The sequence below is a fragment of the Protopterus annectens genome, chromosome 10.part0 (assembly GCF_019279795.1).
Source record: "Protopterus annectens isolate FY-2018-M chromosome 10.part0, PAN1.0, whole genome shotgun sequence".
In the NCBI taxonomy this organism is placed as follows: Eukaryota; Metazoa; Chordata; order Ceratodontiformes; family Protopteridae; genus Protopterus; species Protopterus annectens.
The window spans coordinates 1,697,103,996-1,697,122,310 of NC_056744.1; positions in this window are offsets into that span (position 1 = coordinate 1,697,103,996).

The window sequence follows — 18,315 nt, forward strand, 5'->3', positions numbered from 1 at the left end:
GAGTTTAGCTACTTTCTTTCACTGTAGCTGTAAAGTAGCTCTGAATAGCTTATAACATGCTCTAAGAGAAACCTATATGATGGTCATTCAGGAATAAAATGCAAGTACTCCTGCAATGGAAGGTGTGTAAGATGTTTTTTTCTCACAACTGCAATTATATCTCAAGCAGCTAGGAAGACATTATCACACTCAATTATAAACAGGTTATGTAACAAAAGGAAGAAACTGATATATAAGAACAAGAGGGAACTTACTCAGCAGCAGAAGAATACCCTCCACAGCTTGAACAAGCAAATCAGATATCTTGTAAAGCCCTCTAAAGCTAATGACAAACCTAAATTAGCATCTCTAAGGACAAGCATAAGGTATTCTTTAGCTATGTCCGAAATCTAAAAGGGTATGCCCAGCTATGTGCTGAACTTGTTGTGGACAACACCATTCATACTGAACCTGAGGAAACTGCCAACTGGCTAGCTGACAGATTTGGTGCAAACTGCAACCACCCTGTCCCCACCAGTTATACCCCAAAGCATACCTGACACCAGTTCTCTGCCTAGTATCTCCAAAGGGCAGGTCATATCCGTGCACTCCAAGGCCAAAAATAGGGCCTCTATGGGGCCAGATAACATCCCAGGCTGCTTACTAAACAATCTAAAGCAAGACCTAATAGAACCACTTGGCACTCTGTTTAACCACAGTCTGAGCACTGGCTTTGTTCCAGCAGACTGGTGAACAACAACAGTAATCCCCTTGCACAAAGGAGGCCCATCAACTGACCCTGGGAACTCTAGACCCATAAGAATAACCAGTCTTATCTGCAACGTCATGGAAAGAATCATCAAGGACCTTATTATCAAGGACACAGGTGACCTTCAAACTCTTGATCTGACCCAGTTTGGTTTCATTAAGGGTAAATCAGGCTTATTATATCTGGTGGACTTCTTTCAGAATGTCACCAAAGCCCTTGATGAACTCAAAACAGTACATATTGCCTACCTTGATTTAGTCAAGTCTTTTGACACAATCCCCCACTCGGGTATCATTGAGAAACATTCCCAGCTGGGGATTAACCCTTACATTACTAGATGGGTAGCCAACTGTTTCACCGACAGAATGCATACTGTCAAAGTTGGGGAGTCCACTTCTGCCACTAGACCCATTACCACTGGCATACCACAGGGATCTATGCTGGGCCCTATTTTGTTTGGAATCTATTTCTCGGAAGTTCAAGTGAAACTAGATGGACTGTGGCTTATCAAGTTTGCTGATGATTGCAAACTGGGTGCAATCATTGAGTCCCCCAACAATGTTAGCATATTACAAAAGGGGCTAACACAGGCAAATGATTGGTGGCAAAGCAGTGGACTAAAACTAAAAAAAAAAGTGCATTATTATTCCCTTTGGCAAAGAGTAATTCCCTGAAAATTACAATATTGACAGTGCCCCCTTAAGTTCAAACCCTGTGGTGTGAGATTTGGAAACAGTGGTTGATAGCAATCTAAGCATCGATCGCCATGTGTCCAAAGTGGTAGGGAAACCCTTCTACATTGTGCACCTTATAAGTAAGGGCATCACATCCAAGACTAAGGATGTTATAACTCTTTTGTACTTGATCCTCATCAGACCACTGATAGACTACAATGCTCCCTTTTGCATGTACCTCACCAGACATCTGCAGCAGTTGGATAGACCACAGAGGTTTATCACCAAGAAAATTCATGCCCTCCAAAACATCATCTACGTGAAAAGACCAAAAGCCCTGTCACTGTACTCTGTATCTTATAGGCTGCTGACAGGTGACTTGTGCCTGGCCTAGACAGCGGTCTTTGACTTGCCCTAATGGAAATGCTGCACATCTGTAAATCAAATGGGACAAGAGTCGCTCACCCCAGGGATCTCAACCTAGAGTGTGACATTAACAGAACATGCCAAAGAGATACATATATCTCCCAGAGATTGGCATTCCTCTGGAATAAACTCCCAATTCATGTGAAGCAAAGCTCCTCAATGACCTCATTCAAGTTCAACCTAGAAAACTGGATGGGAGACACAAATCACTCTGGGGATAGCAACTATATCCATCATGGACAGGGGGAGTCGATGCTAATCATAGACTTGCTATGGGAATAATGACCATCTAACTAAGGTCAGTTAGGGAACATGGGTATAAGATGGCTAAGCTGATAAAGGCCCTAGTACCATTAACCTAGAAACCTCCTATGAACCTAAACCTATGAACCACCCTTACATCTACCATGACTCATATTAAGGAGACTTGACATGGATTCTGGGAAGGAGACAAAAAGGCAGTAAGACAAGATTGCATTAATGTTAGACCCACAGCCACTTTCTAAAAAAATGTATTAAAAGTTATAAGAAGTACCTAGAGTGATTTAAATACATTAAAATAGCTGCGAAAACAAACATGCAATAAAAAACACGTTTAGCTCCAATGTGAAGTTTTTCTTTCACAAACTAAAATTTACACAGCTATTTGCAAGCTACCTCACCCACAATGCACAGAAAGCCATTACAAAAAAAATGCTTCTGCTACAATTAGAATGCAGCCTGTCACTTATTCCACTTGGAAACAGTCCCACTAACAAATTGCTCAGAAAGCCCAATACAAAATATGTTTGTTTGTTTGTGTCTTTCAGCTTTTCCCGGTTAGGGGTCGCCACAGTGGAACTCCGGTCCGCTAATGATTGGTAGTGGATTTTTACATACCGGGTTACCAGCCCTGACACACAACATTCAACGAAGGCATGCCCCATTCACGTATGCCTCCACACAGAAGACGCTCTAGCTGAGAATTGAACAGGACAATGTCTTGCTATGAGGTGACAACGCTACCGCAGCACCACCACCGCAGTATATCTCAATACAAAATATGTAATTTTATAACTCTCACTAACCAGCACACCTATCATTGCCATATACTGACAAATACAAACAGCCTACCTCCTTACAGAAAGGGTCATGTTACTATTGGCAGTCATTCTTTAAAGTACTATTAACAGCGAGTTTCTGTCAGCATTATCACATAAATTCAAAACAGCTAAAATGCTCTACCCACAATGCAACTACAAGCCAAGCACACTAATCTGGACAGACCACAACATTCCATTAATACAACAGGACAGTTTTTTTCAAAAGTGGGGTCTGCAGGGTAGAATTCCATCCTTTCAAACATTAATAACCAAATAACCAGCCATCTGTTGTCATATTCAAAAATGTCACTACTGGAGCACCTTTAACCTCTGCTAACTGCACATGCTTCCTGTAAATTGGTGATCTCACCTCTTATTACCTCTTCATTCTCTCAATTCACATCCTGTTACTGCTTTTCTAATATTAACCCCACACAGGTGCAATACCCTCTTCTACCCTCCCACATCACACCGCTCCCTAACTCACTCTTCCAACTATTTCTAAACTTTGTAGTTTTTCCACTCATTCTGGGCACTGTACTTCTCATGACACCTCTCATATGTATCTGTCTCCCATCCCCTCAAGACTTCCCAACACTATTAATTACCATATTAAGTTACATAAACTCATACTGTGCATTTGTAATTATAGAAAGGCAAAGAGCTTACCCAGTTGTTAGAACTCCTCTCACTGTAGATGTAAATGTACATACACTGTTTTCTGTAATTTAGCCATCTTGTTAAAATGTTTGTTTGTTTTATTATTTATTTATTTATTTTGCCATTTGCGTACTACCATATTAGAATATTTCTTACCCAAAAACATTTGTAGCTCAAAGAATGGTTGTAAGCAATCCAAATGCATGGTTACTAAACCAAATAAACAAATAAATAAAGAGCTCCAGCAAAGTGTGAATTCGTACCATGTATTGCATACATCCTTCTATGATGTTCTCTAAGTCTGAAACTAGGACCGTGTACAGTAATTCCGGTTTATGTTGTATTCTGACATGTTTACAAAAAAATAGTTCAATATGATCTATTGTAATAAATAAAATAGTTAAGAGAAGCACAATTTTAAATTTTATAGTTTTACTGTTTTTCTCTAGCTTAATATTAAATATCTGTGATTATACATGTGTTCCTTTATATGTCCTAGTTTTTATATTTTTACTATTTATATCTTGCTTAACAATAAACATTTGTAGTTTTTAGAAGAGTAATGTATTCTGTCCATGTGGTTATTTACTGTGTGCGTTTCATAAATTTAAATATTAAAAAAAATCTGCTACCACTCATTTATTTCAAAAGGCTGCATATTCAAAATCAGTTTATAAACATTTTTGTTTACTATTGAGGCTACTAGATCTACATATGTATTAAGGTACCTTTATATTATAATTTTCAGACTGAATCATTGGTCTCCTATTAAATGATCGAAGACACATTCTTTCAAATGCGTCTTGATCGAACTTAAAAGTACAAAAAGGCAAAATAATGAAACGGCATATAAGCAAATTCTTTCCTGGGGAAAGAAATCGCTTGGCCGCTTCCATTACTTTGCATTTTTGTCAAGTGTAGTGCGATCTCAGAGTTTGTATATTTAAGTAGAGGGGTGTGGGGGTGAAGCCCCCCACTTTATGTAATGTTTAAATTTTTTTTTTTTTTTTGTGGAGTAGAGATTTTTTTCCAAGCATTCGAGATTGTAAGCTTTCTCTTACATGGGTTCGATAAATCATAGTTTGCTTTTTAAGCATTTGATGATTTAACATAGACCCGAATCATTAGTGGCAATTATGTGAAAATAGGTTACTGAAAATCTCTTGAATATATTAACATTTATTCTGTACGTGTTTAGAAAGTCATATGCTGTGTGTATTAGCTCAAATGTGTACACATTTTGAAGCCTACCTTGCACCTGCTTCTATGCTTAAACATACTCCAACCTGTAACTATCAGAAATTTATCTTAGTTGTATGTTTGAAACTGTAACTCCCAGTCATGGACCATGGCATTATAACTGTCAATGGAACTACAGGCAGGGTTCTTCTGTAAACTGCAGTTCTGTGACAAGGGTTTACAGTGAAGTAACCCATTAATCATAATCAAGCACTGGAATGAGAGACACACAGTCCATCTCTATGCATTTGTATGTATGGTTACAAGCCAAATGTAGCACAAGAAGTGAAAAAAAACCCTAACAATCACTCACAGCTTATTATTTAATGCTAACTGTACTAAAACCTCTAACCTTTCTTATATTTATGCCCTGCTGTTAACCCCATGGAGTCCGTGAAGCACTAAACTAGTCCACTTTGCTTTCCAGTGGTAGAGCAATTTTTTATACCACTGACAATGTATTATATTAATTATCAAAACTCAGAACTAAACTGAAAATTAACTTCTGCATGACATGTTTTGCAAGTCAACTACATTCTGTCATCTCCTTACTGATATTCTTTCTCCTTACTTCCTCCATGGTTCCACACTTTACTTTCATCTCTGTACCATTAAAATCCTGTTACATTCTTCCTACTGATGCTGAATGAGAAATGCAGTGCAATTGCATAGAAAACACCTACAGCACACCTTCTCTGATTAGGTCTAAGCTATGTTTCAGAATGGTAGGTCATCAGCCAAATCATAAATAAAGCAATACATTAGAAGGTTGCATCTAAAAGCCTTATAAAACCTGTCGTTCTGTCACCATTTTAGCAACCTTCTGTTCCAGCATTGTATTACTGATCTCTCCTTCAAGACTGCATCTTCTGGCTATGTCAGCATTTCTGTACTTTCAGTTTATGCTCTAACCTTCTCTTGCAGAGTTGTACAGTATTAAGAGAGCATCTCATTTAATTTTTCTTAGTCATCATTAGCATTTTACAAGTACTCCACTGCATTTTCTAAAAGTTCTTTTTTTATTATTAAAAATATCTGCTCTTCTACATCTGTTCCAACACTTTTTGGAGGTATAGTCATAAATTTCAAATAAGGTTTCACTTTGCATAATTGCAACACTGGACTGTAAAACATCCATTTGCTACAGCCTGTTAGAAATGTAAAACATTCTCATTCTGTTGTAATACAGCACTGTTTGTGACCATGCTTGGGTGGCCAACTGCACTTTCTTTTCTTGGCACATATATCTCAGCACAATGTAGCACTTGTTTACTTTCCATGATAAGATCATAGGCATTATTTTGCTTAGTGCCTCTTTTCCTATTTTTTTTATTTTTTATTTTTTTTGGTATAGAAAACTCACAACCTGTTTCAACATGTTTGTACATAGCTTTCTTTTTTGTTATATTACACAGCAGTAAGCCCCTTGACACTTTCAGATGGTTTGCTTTCAGAAAGAACACCTCTTTCTTACTTTAGCAGCAACAAAATACCTTTCTCTGTCAGACGGGTTTACTTTTGGAATCAGAACCTTTTTTATAACAACAAACCCTCTTTTCCCTGTCAGGGTTTTCTTTAAAAAAACAAACAAACCTTACACTAGCTTTAGTTTTAAGGAATATCCCTGCTTTAGTAAATCCACTTTGTTACACTGCCCCTTTATTGTATTTATTTATTTTATTTTATTTATTTAACATTTGTTTACCAGGAAAGTCTGACTTGGAATGAGACAATTTTCAGCAGAGGCCTGGGAAGAAATGCTCCAGAAGCATGTCATTGTACTGTGGAAGGAAAATGGGGCACCCAGAGAAAACCCACACAAATGCAGGGAGGATATGCAGAGTCCACACAGAAGGAACCCCAGACAAGAATAAATCCAGAGAACCTCTTGCTGTGAGGCGACAATGCTAACCACTATGCCACTGCGCCTTCTTCAGTCTTCAGTGTAGCACCAACATAACATTTAATTTCTAGACTATCCTTTCACTGCCAAAAAAGACACACTTTTTATTGCTGTAGCAAGCCCAAATGAGCACAAGGCAAATATTCTTGTACATATTCCAGTTCCTTAGTGTTATCAATTTAGTACTCTGTAAGCTATTATCTTGATACACAGCTTTTTTTTCTTTTTAACTGCAAATGTCCCACTCACTTGGTGTCTTCTTTCTGACAATCAAATTTTTTATTGCAAAAGTTTCCCACTCACTGGTTCCTTTTTCTCTATAGAAACTTTGAAGACATCTCACAAAACATCCACAAATTGTGCTCCTAATCATAGGGCAAACAGCACAAAGTAGAAAGTTTACTGGGCTTAATTTTTTGTATTAGTACTTTTGAACTTTTTCAAAAACACCATACCACTGGATTTCTAGCTTCAGTGGCATTTTAGACAATGCTTAGACAGTGGTTAAAGTATGTACCATTGTCATGATTTCCCAGTGCATATATTTCAGAATTGTCTTAGTTTTCTCAAAAAAGTGCAATACGTTTCCATAGTACAACATACTCCAGACTATTCTAATACTTTTCTTCAGTACAACATACTCCAGACTATTTGATTTACTTTTACAGAACAACAGTGTAACTGTTTTCATTAATATGCCATTGTTCAGGGCACAAAGTTCTTATAACAATTTTAAATGAGTTACTGTTTCACTTTTTGAAAGCACACAACCTTCCTGCACTTTGCATTTACATCAGTACTTGTTTTTTTCTCATACCACCTTTCAACACTGTGCATTTTCTTGTGTATTCTTAAGACACAACCTGAGCTACCTACTTGAATTTCAAGCCTACTGTATATAGCATTTTTTCCACTTATATATGATCAAAATGTACCTGTATTTGCTACTGAAACTGCTGTACCTGTACTTGCTACTTAAACTGTTAACTGTGATTCTATTGAGATGTATTTTGACTTTGAACTGCCTTTTGTGCTTGGATATGAATGTATTTATTTCTATGTGGAGCTTTTGTCTACTGGCCTCCACTGAAAAAAGACTTGTGTCCAGTCAGACTTTCCCGGTTAACAAATGTAAAATAAATAAATAAAATTAACTGACAAGGCTTTCCACAGCATTCCGTAAGTCACAAGTAACTTGACAACAAAATGCTTTTCAGCTCATTTCACATGCAAAAAGCCACTGTCTGCAATTTGAAAATTCACTACCATTTTGCCATACTCACTAATTGCTTCAGTAATTTCTTTAACCATTATTCTTAAGCACAAACTTTATACTTCAAGAATGTATTTCTAAGACATTTCTATCAATAGATTAGTACATTCATTATGCATATCTTTGGTAAGCAGCCTTTCAGCAATTTAACAAGCACTTTCCTTTGGTAAGAAACCTTTCAGCAATTAACTATACACATTTTTAATAAGCAACCTTTCAGCAGTTCATATCATTCTAAACATTCAACAGTATTTATCATTCTGCCACTGTCGTCTATGCCAGACCATTATTTTTAAACTTAGTTCAAAAATCCTTTCATATACTTCACTCTCACAAGACTAGCTTTTGTGTCTCTGCTTATGTTACACTCTCTGTAACATGGATATGGCAAATAAAGAAATCTAATGACTTGATATTTGTGTTATTTAACAAGTAGCAGTTAAAATCTGCATTGCGCTCTGAGTTTAGTGAACCTAGTTCAAGTTATCTCCAAAATTAAAACATCTCTTCAGAACATTCCATTGAGCCAGCAGTTAAGACTTCAATCACCCCTACTTTTCTTGAGGAGGGTGCTCCCCCACCCAAAATTACACCTAAGGGAAGGAGAAAGAAAATAATCTCTTCTTAGGGAAAATTTAAACATGTAATGTCCAGAAAATAGTGCACGGCTACAAAAATGGATATTTCAAACAAAACAGTTACATATTAAATTATATTACAAGCACATTGTACAAGAGCTCTAAAAATGCAAAAATGAGTAAAACAAAAGCAATTACACTAACACGTATGCTTACTGAAATAGCATACCATTCCTTATTTGAAGGTAAAACTGTATATGAAATACAGACTTCATTAAAGGACATACTGCTCAAGTTTAAAAATAAATGGATGTTCTCTGTGATTAGTAGGAGATGTCAACTCTATGAAGATAAAAGCTAGCAGAAAAAAGGTCAGCTGTGTAAATAAACTTTAACATAACGGTAGACCTCTGAATCATCACTGTTATGGTAGCCTCACCTATATAGGTTATATCTTGCAAAGGATAAAACAACTGGCCAGCTTCCAAAGTTTCATGTCACCTTCCACATGCCCAAACCATTAGCTTAAGATGAGCTGACTAAAAGTCAGGTTTGGACACCAAGCCCTTTAGAACTTTCGTACCAACTGAGAGAGGGAGACTATGCCCTGAGAGGACATTGCTATGGAAAGAAAAAAAGATATATGTCCACACCATGTCATACAAAGACAGACAACAACAAGGGGGAAAGAGGGATCCATTAATGCAGTAGTGATCATTCAGACATCTACTGCTATAGTAAGTTTACTTTCATATCTGTGCTATGTTTATTATAAGGATCACTGCTGCAGTAGCGTTAGTTATTGGATAGATTACTATAGCTTCAGATAACTGGGAAGAGAAAGGAGAAGGGTCCAGGAGCCCCTGGAGTATGGTCCTAGCAAAGCCTCTCCTAGACCAGGAAAAAGAATCTTGTTTATAGTGGTTTGCAAATGTATTTACAGATGACTATGTTGCTGCCTCTAGAATACTTCTAGAGTCTAATCCTTTCCAAAAATCCATTGATGAAGCTATGGGTCTGGTACAGGGAGCCTTGACCTTGCCTAAAATAGTTTTGTTGTGGTGGGAATAACAAAGGCAATAGCCTGTGACAGCTATGTGGAAATGGTCTGTTTTCACAGAAATTGGCCCTTCTTCTTACCTCTACAGGAAATGAACAACTGATCAGAAGTTCTGAATGATTTTTGTTCTGTCAAGACAGTACCTGATCTGTCTGTGGAAAACCAAGTTATGGAATATCCTTTCTCCCTCATTTTTGGGTTCTGGAAAGAAAGCAGTGAGATTGATAGCTTGACTTAAGGTAAATTCTGATGCCACTTTAAGAATAAAAGAAGGATTAGTTTTCAAAGAAACCCTACCTCTGTGAAATATGGTATACTGCTGACTCACCATAAGAGTTTGCAACTCAGATACTTTTCTTGCAGAAGTCAGATAAATCAAGAAAACTGATTTCCATGTTAAGAATCTCAAGTCAGGCAGATGAACCAGTTCAAATGGAGCAAGTGTCAGCTTTTCTAACACAAAGTCAAGATCCCCATGAGGAACCACAGGTTTCATGAGAATTGTCTTATGAAGAACGCATTCCAAAAATATTTTTACATGAGTCTGCATAGAAGGAGGGCAGACATACTGAAATGGCTAAGAGATGAACCTTTTGAGGAGTAAGAAAAACCATCAGATAGTAACTCACAAAAATATTGTGAAACCAGAGAAACACTAGCCCTGAATGTGTGCTGGTTATTTTGTTGGCACCAATTAGAAAAGATTTCCATTTGCTAATATATGATCTTCTAGTACTAGGTTTTCTTGCCTCCATTAGTACCTGCTGCAGGTCCTATGAAACCAGTTGCCTAAAAGGTATTAAGAACCTAACATCCAGGCAGTCAGCTGAAGTTGTATGAGGTCAGGATGTAGAAAACACTCCTTATCTTGTGTGAGTAAATCTAGGCTGTGAAGAAGCTTGCAGTAATTGCCCTTGGAAATTTGCAAAAGTGGGAGAACCACTGTTGCCTGGGCAAGAAGGAAGCCGGCACAATGATCTTTTTGAATCTTCAGAGGTACCCTGAATATTAGTGGAAAGGATGCAAAACCATACAAGAACATTCCTGTCCATTGCAAAGGAAAAGGTATTTATTGTCCAGGCTTTCTCGAATTCAGAAGCAGAATTTAGCCAGTTGATTGTTTAGAGAGATGGCAAAAAGGCCAAAGTAAGGTATTCCACACAAAGAAGACCTCAAATTCAGCTTCCATTCATGATGGTCTGCATTGGTCCTGTTCAGTTTGTCTGCCACACCATTTTGCGCTGACAGAATATAAGATGCTTGTAGAGTAAGGCTGTGCTGTAAAGCTATATCTCATGCTAACATGAGAAATCTGCATAAGGGGTAAGATCTGGTTCCCTCCTGCTTGCTTATGTACTGCATCACTGCCATTTTGTCTGCAAAGACTTGAAGAGGTCATGGGGATCCCAGATTATTCAAAGAGCCTTTATAAGAGTAATTAGAATTATCTTGGTCTGTCTTTTTTCACCTTTTTTATGCCCACTGACAGTACTCCCCAAGCAAAGTACAGGAAGACCGTTATGACCAATTGCTTTGGAGCAGGACTGGAGAATGGGATACTTAGATTCTGCAAAATTTGATGACTCCACCAACTGATCTCCCTTTTTACAAACCCCAGAACTAGAATTTGAAAGAATGTTGGGTGTTGATCCTAGAACCAAAGAGATTTGGAATACCATTGTATCTTTCTCATGTGGTGTCTTGCAAGAGATACCATGAGAATCATAGATGTCATAAGACTCAAAATCCAGAGGTATTCCCTCAGTTGGCTGTCTTGAGTGGAAAACTGTTTCAATAGATCTTAATATACATCTAATTCTTTCCTGGAGAAACATGTTCTTTGTACCAACTTGGTTACCAGACACCCCAGAAACACAATCTTGTGCAAGGGAGATAAAAAAGACTTCTGAATGTTTTCCTGGAGTCCTAGCCTATGAAGGAGATCTCTTATCCAGTATAAGAGATTCCTTACACTTTGAAAAAGACTCTGCAAAGATAAGCAAGTCATCTCAATATGGAAACATGTGGTTATCCTGTAACCTGCAAGGCACTAATACTGGAGTTGGAAACTTTGTGAACACTCCTAGAGCAGTGGATAGCCCAAAGGATAAGGCAGAGGACTGATATGATACAGATACACAAAATCTTAAGAAACACCTGAAATATGCATAAACGTGAATGTCATGATATGCATCTTATAAATCTAAGGTTACAAAAACTCATATGAGGAAGAAGAGGTAACACATTGTAAAGTGATAGTGATTTGAACATGGACACTATCACAGACTGGTTTAGGAAAGAAAGATCCAGAACTGGTGTCTAGGAATCTTCTTTCTTTGGCACAAGAAACATTCTTGAATATAAACCTTTCCCAAGCTGGGAAAGAGGAGCTACTCTGTTCACCCTTGAATAAGTATGTGGTTAAAACAGGACAAATTAGAAGAGTCTGATGTGGCAGATGAGGAGAAATTCCCTGGAAAGTAAGAAGTTCCTCCCATTGCCAAAGACAGAAATAGAAATTCAGACTTTCTGGAAGAATTAAGAGACTGTCAGGGTGGGAGGGCATAGCAAGGCCCCTCACAGAGTCATTCTGATTTATTTGACTGTCTTTGTTTTGGGGGTTCTAGTTTTCTTTCTTGAATCTCCCTTCTATTGCTTTGCAAATGTCTGTTTAACTGTAGTTTGCAGAGACTTCTTATTTTGACTCCCCTCCAAAGGTTGGATGAGGAATTGAAAATTCCCTGGACAATTTAGAGAAAGAGGACTAAAAAACTGAGAGATTTCCTGAATCAGATTACCTCTGTCATCGCTCATTTTATTACCTCTGCAACAAAGGGTCCAGAAACGAATTCTCTATACAAGGAAGAATTCAAAGTCTCCTTTTTGACATATTCTGGGAGGTTCTGAAAGTGCAGCCAGGCAAACCTCCTTAAAACAATACCAGTGGCAGCAGTCCTGGAAGCAGTATCTAGAGAGTCATAAACACATTTCAACCAATCAGTAGTGACTTGAGAAATAGCAGAAACCAGATTATATAAGGCAGATTTTTCCTCACAAGAGTAAACTGAAGATAAAACAGTTCTCATACTTTCACAGTCAGTCAGAATTAACTTCAACATATGGGCCTGACAGTTTAGAATTCTAAAAAACAAAGTTTCAGATGCATACTTTTATCTCAAACTTATCAACACCCTTGCCATCTTTATCAAAAGGAGATGGTGTGTTATTAAGAAAATATTCAGTAGAAGCTGGAATCATTAAAGCTATAGCTACTGGGTCATATCTGGGATTAGTGTGTAAAAAGTTAAGACTGAGGAACATCATACAATCTGTCTGCTTTCTTATAAGCAGCAGGCTGAATCTCAGGGAACCCACAGGCTATGACATAAACATCTTTCAAGGCTGACAGCACTGCAGGAACTGGTAAATGTTCTGGAAACACCAAATTTAACAAATCATAATAGATCTCTCACCCCCATATAAAATAAGTGTTTTCCTACTGAAAGCACTGATTCATTGTGGAAATAGTCTCAGGAAAAGAGAATTTCTCACAGTAATAGTCAAATGCCCTACTCTCCTCAGAGTCTGAATCAGAATTATAATGAGAAAAGCCTATTTTTGTCCCTTCACAATCCTTAAAAGATTCAGCACTTTGAACCTCCTCAGATAAAGTTGAATTCCTTTTTCTCTTATCAGAAACCATCTTATAATAGTAGTCTAGAGCCTGTATAAGACCTGAGCCAAGACCAACAAATAACTCCTGTTTAAAGAAACATGTTCAGGAGCACAGAAGTGTTTGAGTTTCTGTTTTTTCTTTTTTTTTTAAACAGGAACTTCTGAAGAAACACACCTAGAATTGCCAACTACAGCATCCCCTGGGATGGGCATTACATTCTGACTAAGTAGTGCCACACTCCCGGCCCCTTCTCCCAATAATGACACAAGTAGCTTTCCCTTGAACACTGAGGGGATCCCAACAGCCACAAAGGACATGGCTAACCCCCTAGTCTATTATACCTATATGGACTATACCAGATGGATATGAAGACAAAGATGAGTGGTGTGAGGGAATAGCTTTGGTCATAGCAGAGTCACCCACTTGTGAATAAGGCAAAATGTTAGCCTGCTGTCAAGCCAAAAGCTGCTTGGAATTTTTTATTTTATTTTTTTGGTTGAAGAAGATCTGACTGAGGGACTGGTAGTTTCATCCATGGGCAAGCCAAAATAGTACTCTTTTCCTAGAAAGCTAAGCAGCACAAGCCTATAAAATCAGAAAGCAGATAAAAGTATCTTTTTCCCAGTACAAACACAGTATAAAAACACTTTAATACATTTCTGAACCCCAGAAAGTAAAATAAACAAAGTCTATCTATAGAAAATTAGTTTTAAACATTTCAAACTGTCAAGTATGAAAGAACACTCCCATTTAAAAATACACAAAATCACGTCAGTAAATAAAAACACTTTTTTGTAGTTCAAAAGTATTTTCTCAACTTAGAAAGTAACGTTAAGCAACAGAAAATTTGAAGTGGAAGGTTCTTCCCCAAAGGGAACTTATCTGCTCAAGAACTGAACAACATTACCTTAATGCCATCCTCAAAAGTCCCCAGAGGAGCTTTTCTTCTTCGTGGTAGGAAAGCTCTGAAGGGTTTGATGTTTAAACATGACTTTTAGTCACCTTAGCTTAAAAAAATAGTTTAGGTGTGTGGAAGGTGTCCTGCAGCTTACGAAGCTGGCCTGCTGTTATATTCTATGCAGGATATAACCCACACAGCTAAGTCTACTGCAGCAGAGATCAATATGATGAACATCATGGTGCAATACGAGAAATTAGAAGTTATGTACTTACCATAACTTGGCAAATGTGTTGGCTATTTTCATTCTTCCTCACTATTGGGTTACATCTGACTCGGCTGATTCCTTAGACTTAGAGCCTAATCTTGAGCTCCTCCCTCTACATAATGCTTTACACCCTCTACAGCTTCCTCAGATGGAGTTTGCTGCCTTATTGCCTACAGGATGAAGAGACAATATAGACAGAAAAGAAACCAGAGACTCAAACCAGGAACCTCAATATTCATATAAATTCCAAAGAGAGCTACTAGGCTGGGGGATGGTTGGGAGGGAAGGTGAGGAAGAATGAAAATGGACAACACCGTTGCCAAGTTATGGCAAGTACATAACTTCTAAATCTGAACTTGTCCTTTTCATTCTTGCTATTGGGTTAGAGTCCCCAGTTATGTTACTCTTGGGTGGTCTCAAGGAATGATATGCAGATCATTGTTAAACCAAAATAAGCTCTACTTCTGAAGACAATGCCCAAACTGTAATGCATCACAAAGACATGAGTCTCTGACCAAATGGCTGCAGCACAAATATCATCAATCGATGCTCTGGAGGAGAAAGCAGATGATGTAGTCATAGATCTAGAAGAATTGGCTTTAGGAGGATGAGGTACTTCAAGACCATTTTTAAATAAATTAGTGTAATACAGTCCATAATCCATATGGCCAGTGTAACTTTGGAGACAGCCTGGTCTAGTTGGTTAGGACAAATTGATGCAAATAGTTGTTGAGATTTTCTCTACTGTTTTATTCTATGAAGGCTGAATCGAAATTCTCTATGAACATCAAGAAGATGTAAAACATATTTGCCCTTGTTAGAGACATTTGAAAAGAAGACTGATATTGAATAGACTGGTTAATACTAGTCTCTGTGACTATTTTAGGCATAAAGGAGAGACTGATATGAAGAGATACTCTGTCTTTATGAAAAATAATATAAGGTGGTTTAGATGACAAGACCTAAAGTTCAAAAATTCTTTTTGCTGATTTAATGACTAGCAAAATGATGATTTTGCAGGAAAGAATTGTCTTTTCACAATCACAAGCTGGCTCAAAGACTTTGACTTATGCCTTGAAGAATCATAAAGATCCAACAGCAGAGTTGGATCTTTTTATCAGAGGTCTAAATACAAAAATCCCCTTAATGAATGCCTTACATAATCGATATGTAGACAGGGAACCCAAAACATTTTCAGCATGACAGTAAGTTGGAAATGGCTGCCAGCTGAAGTCTTATAGAAGAAAAACTAACTCCTTCCACAAAGAGCGAAGAAAAAAAAAACAGAAGGGTAGCCGACATAAGGGGTGAAAAAGGATCAATATTCTCTTTGGAAGGCAAATGGCAAACCTCTTCCATTTGCTACTGTATGTTTTATTAATGGAAGCTTTTTGGGAAGCTAAAACTATGTCCAGAACAGAAGAAGTAAGCCTGGAGCTGTGTACACTTACTGGAACTATAGAAACCTTGCAGTTAGCCTAAGAATGTGCAGACTGGGATGTTAAGTTTCTGATGGGTGAGACAGGAGGTCTTGTCTGGGCTCCAGAATCCAAGGAAGATATTTCAGATGAGACCAGAAAAAAGGAAACATATCTGACAAAGTCAGTAGGGAGCAATGAGAATCACCAACCTCTTCACCCTACTGGCTTTCTGCAGAAACTTTGGGATCAAAGGTAAAGGGGGCTAGGTATAAAGGAGGCTGGAGGGCAAATTGTGAAGCAGGGCATCCCTCAGGAACTCCCCGGAGGAGGAATTAGAGCAAAGAACTTGCTGCAATTGTTGTTTTGAGGAAAGCAAAGAGGTTGCAGCAAGGTTGGCCTCAATGGCTGAAAAGCAAATACACTACTGAATAATTGAGGGGCCACTTGTGAGGAGTCAGGATGGACTTTCTGAGTTTATCTGCAAGAACATTGATTTCCTTGTTGTGTAGTGTCCATGGTTACAATGGCTGTGAGGGAAAGAAGAAGAAATGGCCTGCTGATGAATAGGTCATCCAAAATAATCTACTAGTGTACAGGGGGTTCAATCCGGATAGATTTATGGTGATGCCCAGGAAGATAGAGATCTGGAAGAAGTAGTCACTGGCTTTATTAAGTTGAGTCCTGGTTGGGCAGTAAGAAGCCAGTCATCTAAAAACAGAATACCTGGAATCCTTTTAGTCTCAGGTGAGCTGTGACTACTGCCATGCATTTGGTAAACACATTGGGGGCTGTAGTGAGTCCAAAGAGCAGAACTCTGAATTGGTAATGACTGCTTCCCAGCCTGAAGTGCATATGACTTCTGGAGCATCTGTCTATTTTGATGTGATAATAGGCATCCTGTAAGGCTACAGGGCACCTCCAATGGCTCTTTTGCAACAGCGGTAGGATGGACTGAACCTTAGCAATCTGGAACTTTGATTTCTTTATATACAGGTTCAGGTTGCTTACATCCAGAAAGACACTCAGGTCCCCAGTTTCCTTTGGCAGTAAAAAAGGTGAGTGGGAGGAAGTTCTTAATTCTCTTTGGTTGGGACCTCTTGGATGACTCTTTATTGCCATAGTTTTGAACCTCTATCACTGCATGTTCCCTTTGGGTGGGAAGTCTGGGAGTCTCATTTGTTTCTCTGGAGGTAGAAGGGAAAAGGGAATGTAATAACCTCTGGATATTATGCTTAGCATTCAGGCATTTTTTTTAGATTGGTCTAGGCACCTGAGTTTAGTGAAATGACCCCTGACTGTCTCCAGAGCCAAGCAGTCAGGCAGCGCTTCAGGAGCACTAATAGGAACTATCAGAAACAAAGGTTCTCTGTGGCCACAATTTTACAGACCCCTTCTAATCCTGGGGAGGCATCTTCCAGTAAAACTTCTTCCTCTTCCTCTGGAGGAAGAGTCCCTGTGTTGACCCTGAAAGGATCAACCAGACCCAGTGATAAATCTCTACCATACCTCTTCATCTCTGACTACAAAATTTTGGACCAAGACAGAATAATAGGGAAACAAAGATTTAAAGAAAATAGGAACACATTTTAAATATTGCTAAGATAACAGGTTGGGGTTAGTATGCATTTTGTTTAGGAACTGAAGTCTAAAACTCAAATATATGTCAGTATTTGGTATTATTTAGTTATTTCACTCCTCAATGATTTGTTAAATAACCACAAATTTTATGAGGAATGGGCAAGGCTAATAGGCAAAAAACTGGACATTCTGCAAAGTATGGATAGTTGAGAGGTATGATCACTTTGAAAGGGAAGAAACATGCCCCCAAAACATATCTCTCAGTGGAAGAGAACTGACCAAGACCAATAGAATGGGGACAAAAAAACCTAAAAATAACTGCTCCCAGAATTGCTCTTAACAAGTAGGAAGTCACTGGTCCAACCAAAGTGAACCAACACTTGCCTTTTGAAAGATTTGTTCTATGAAATTCAAAGGCATGTGCCAACAGGTCATCCCAGTGATCTGTTAGAACCTCTGAGATCTCAGGAAGACATACCACACAGCTGAGAAGAATGTTCTGAACTCTCAAAGCAAGAACTGTGGGGGTAGGGCAAAGACCATAGACATGGACCATTTCCCAAGATCACCAGGACAACAGGACACATCCAGGTATGCACCTCGCTGAAGGGCATAAAATCCTAAAGTATGAACATGTTAGATGTAGATGCTTGAATTGTCCTGAAAAACAGGACACAGCTGCATGCCTTCTGCACATCAGTGAGGACAAGGTCCAGGAATGCTCAACAGATGGATCAGAAAAATGGTAATGAAAATGGCTTAAGATGGAAAAATAACCAAGCCTTTGGATACAAGGAGCTCTCCAGATCCGAACAAAGCCACACCTGTGCC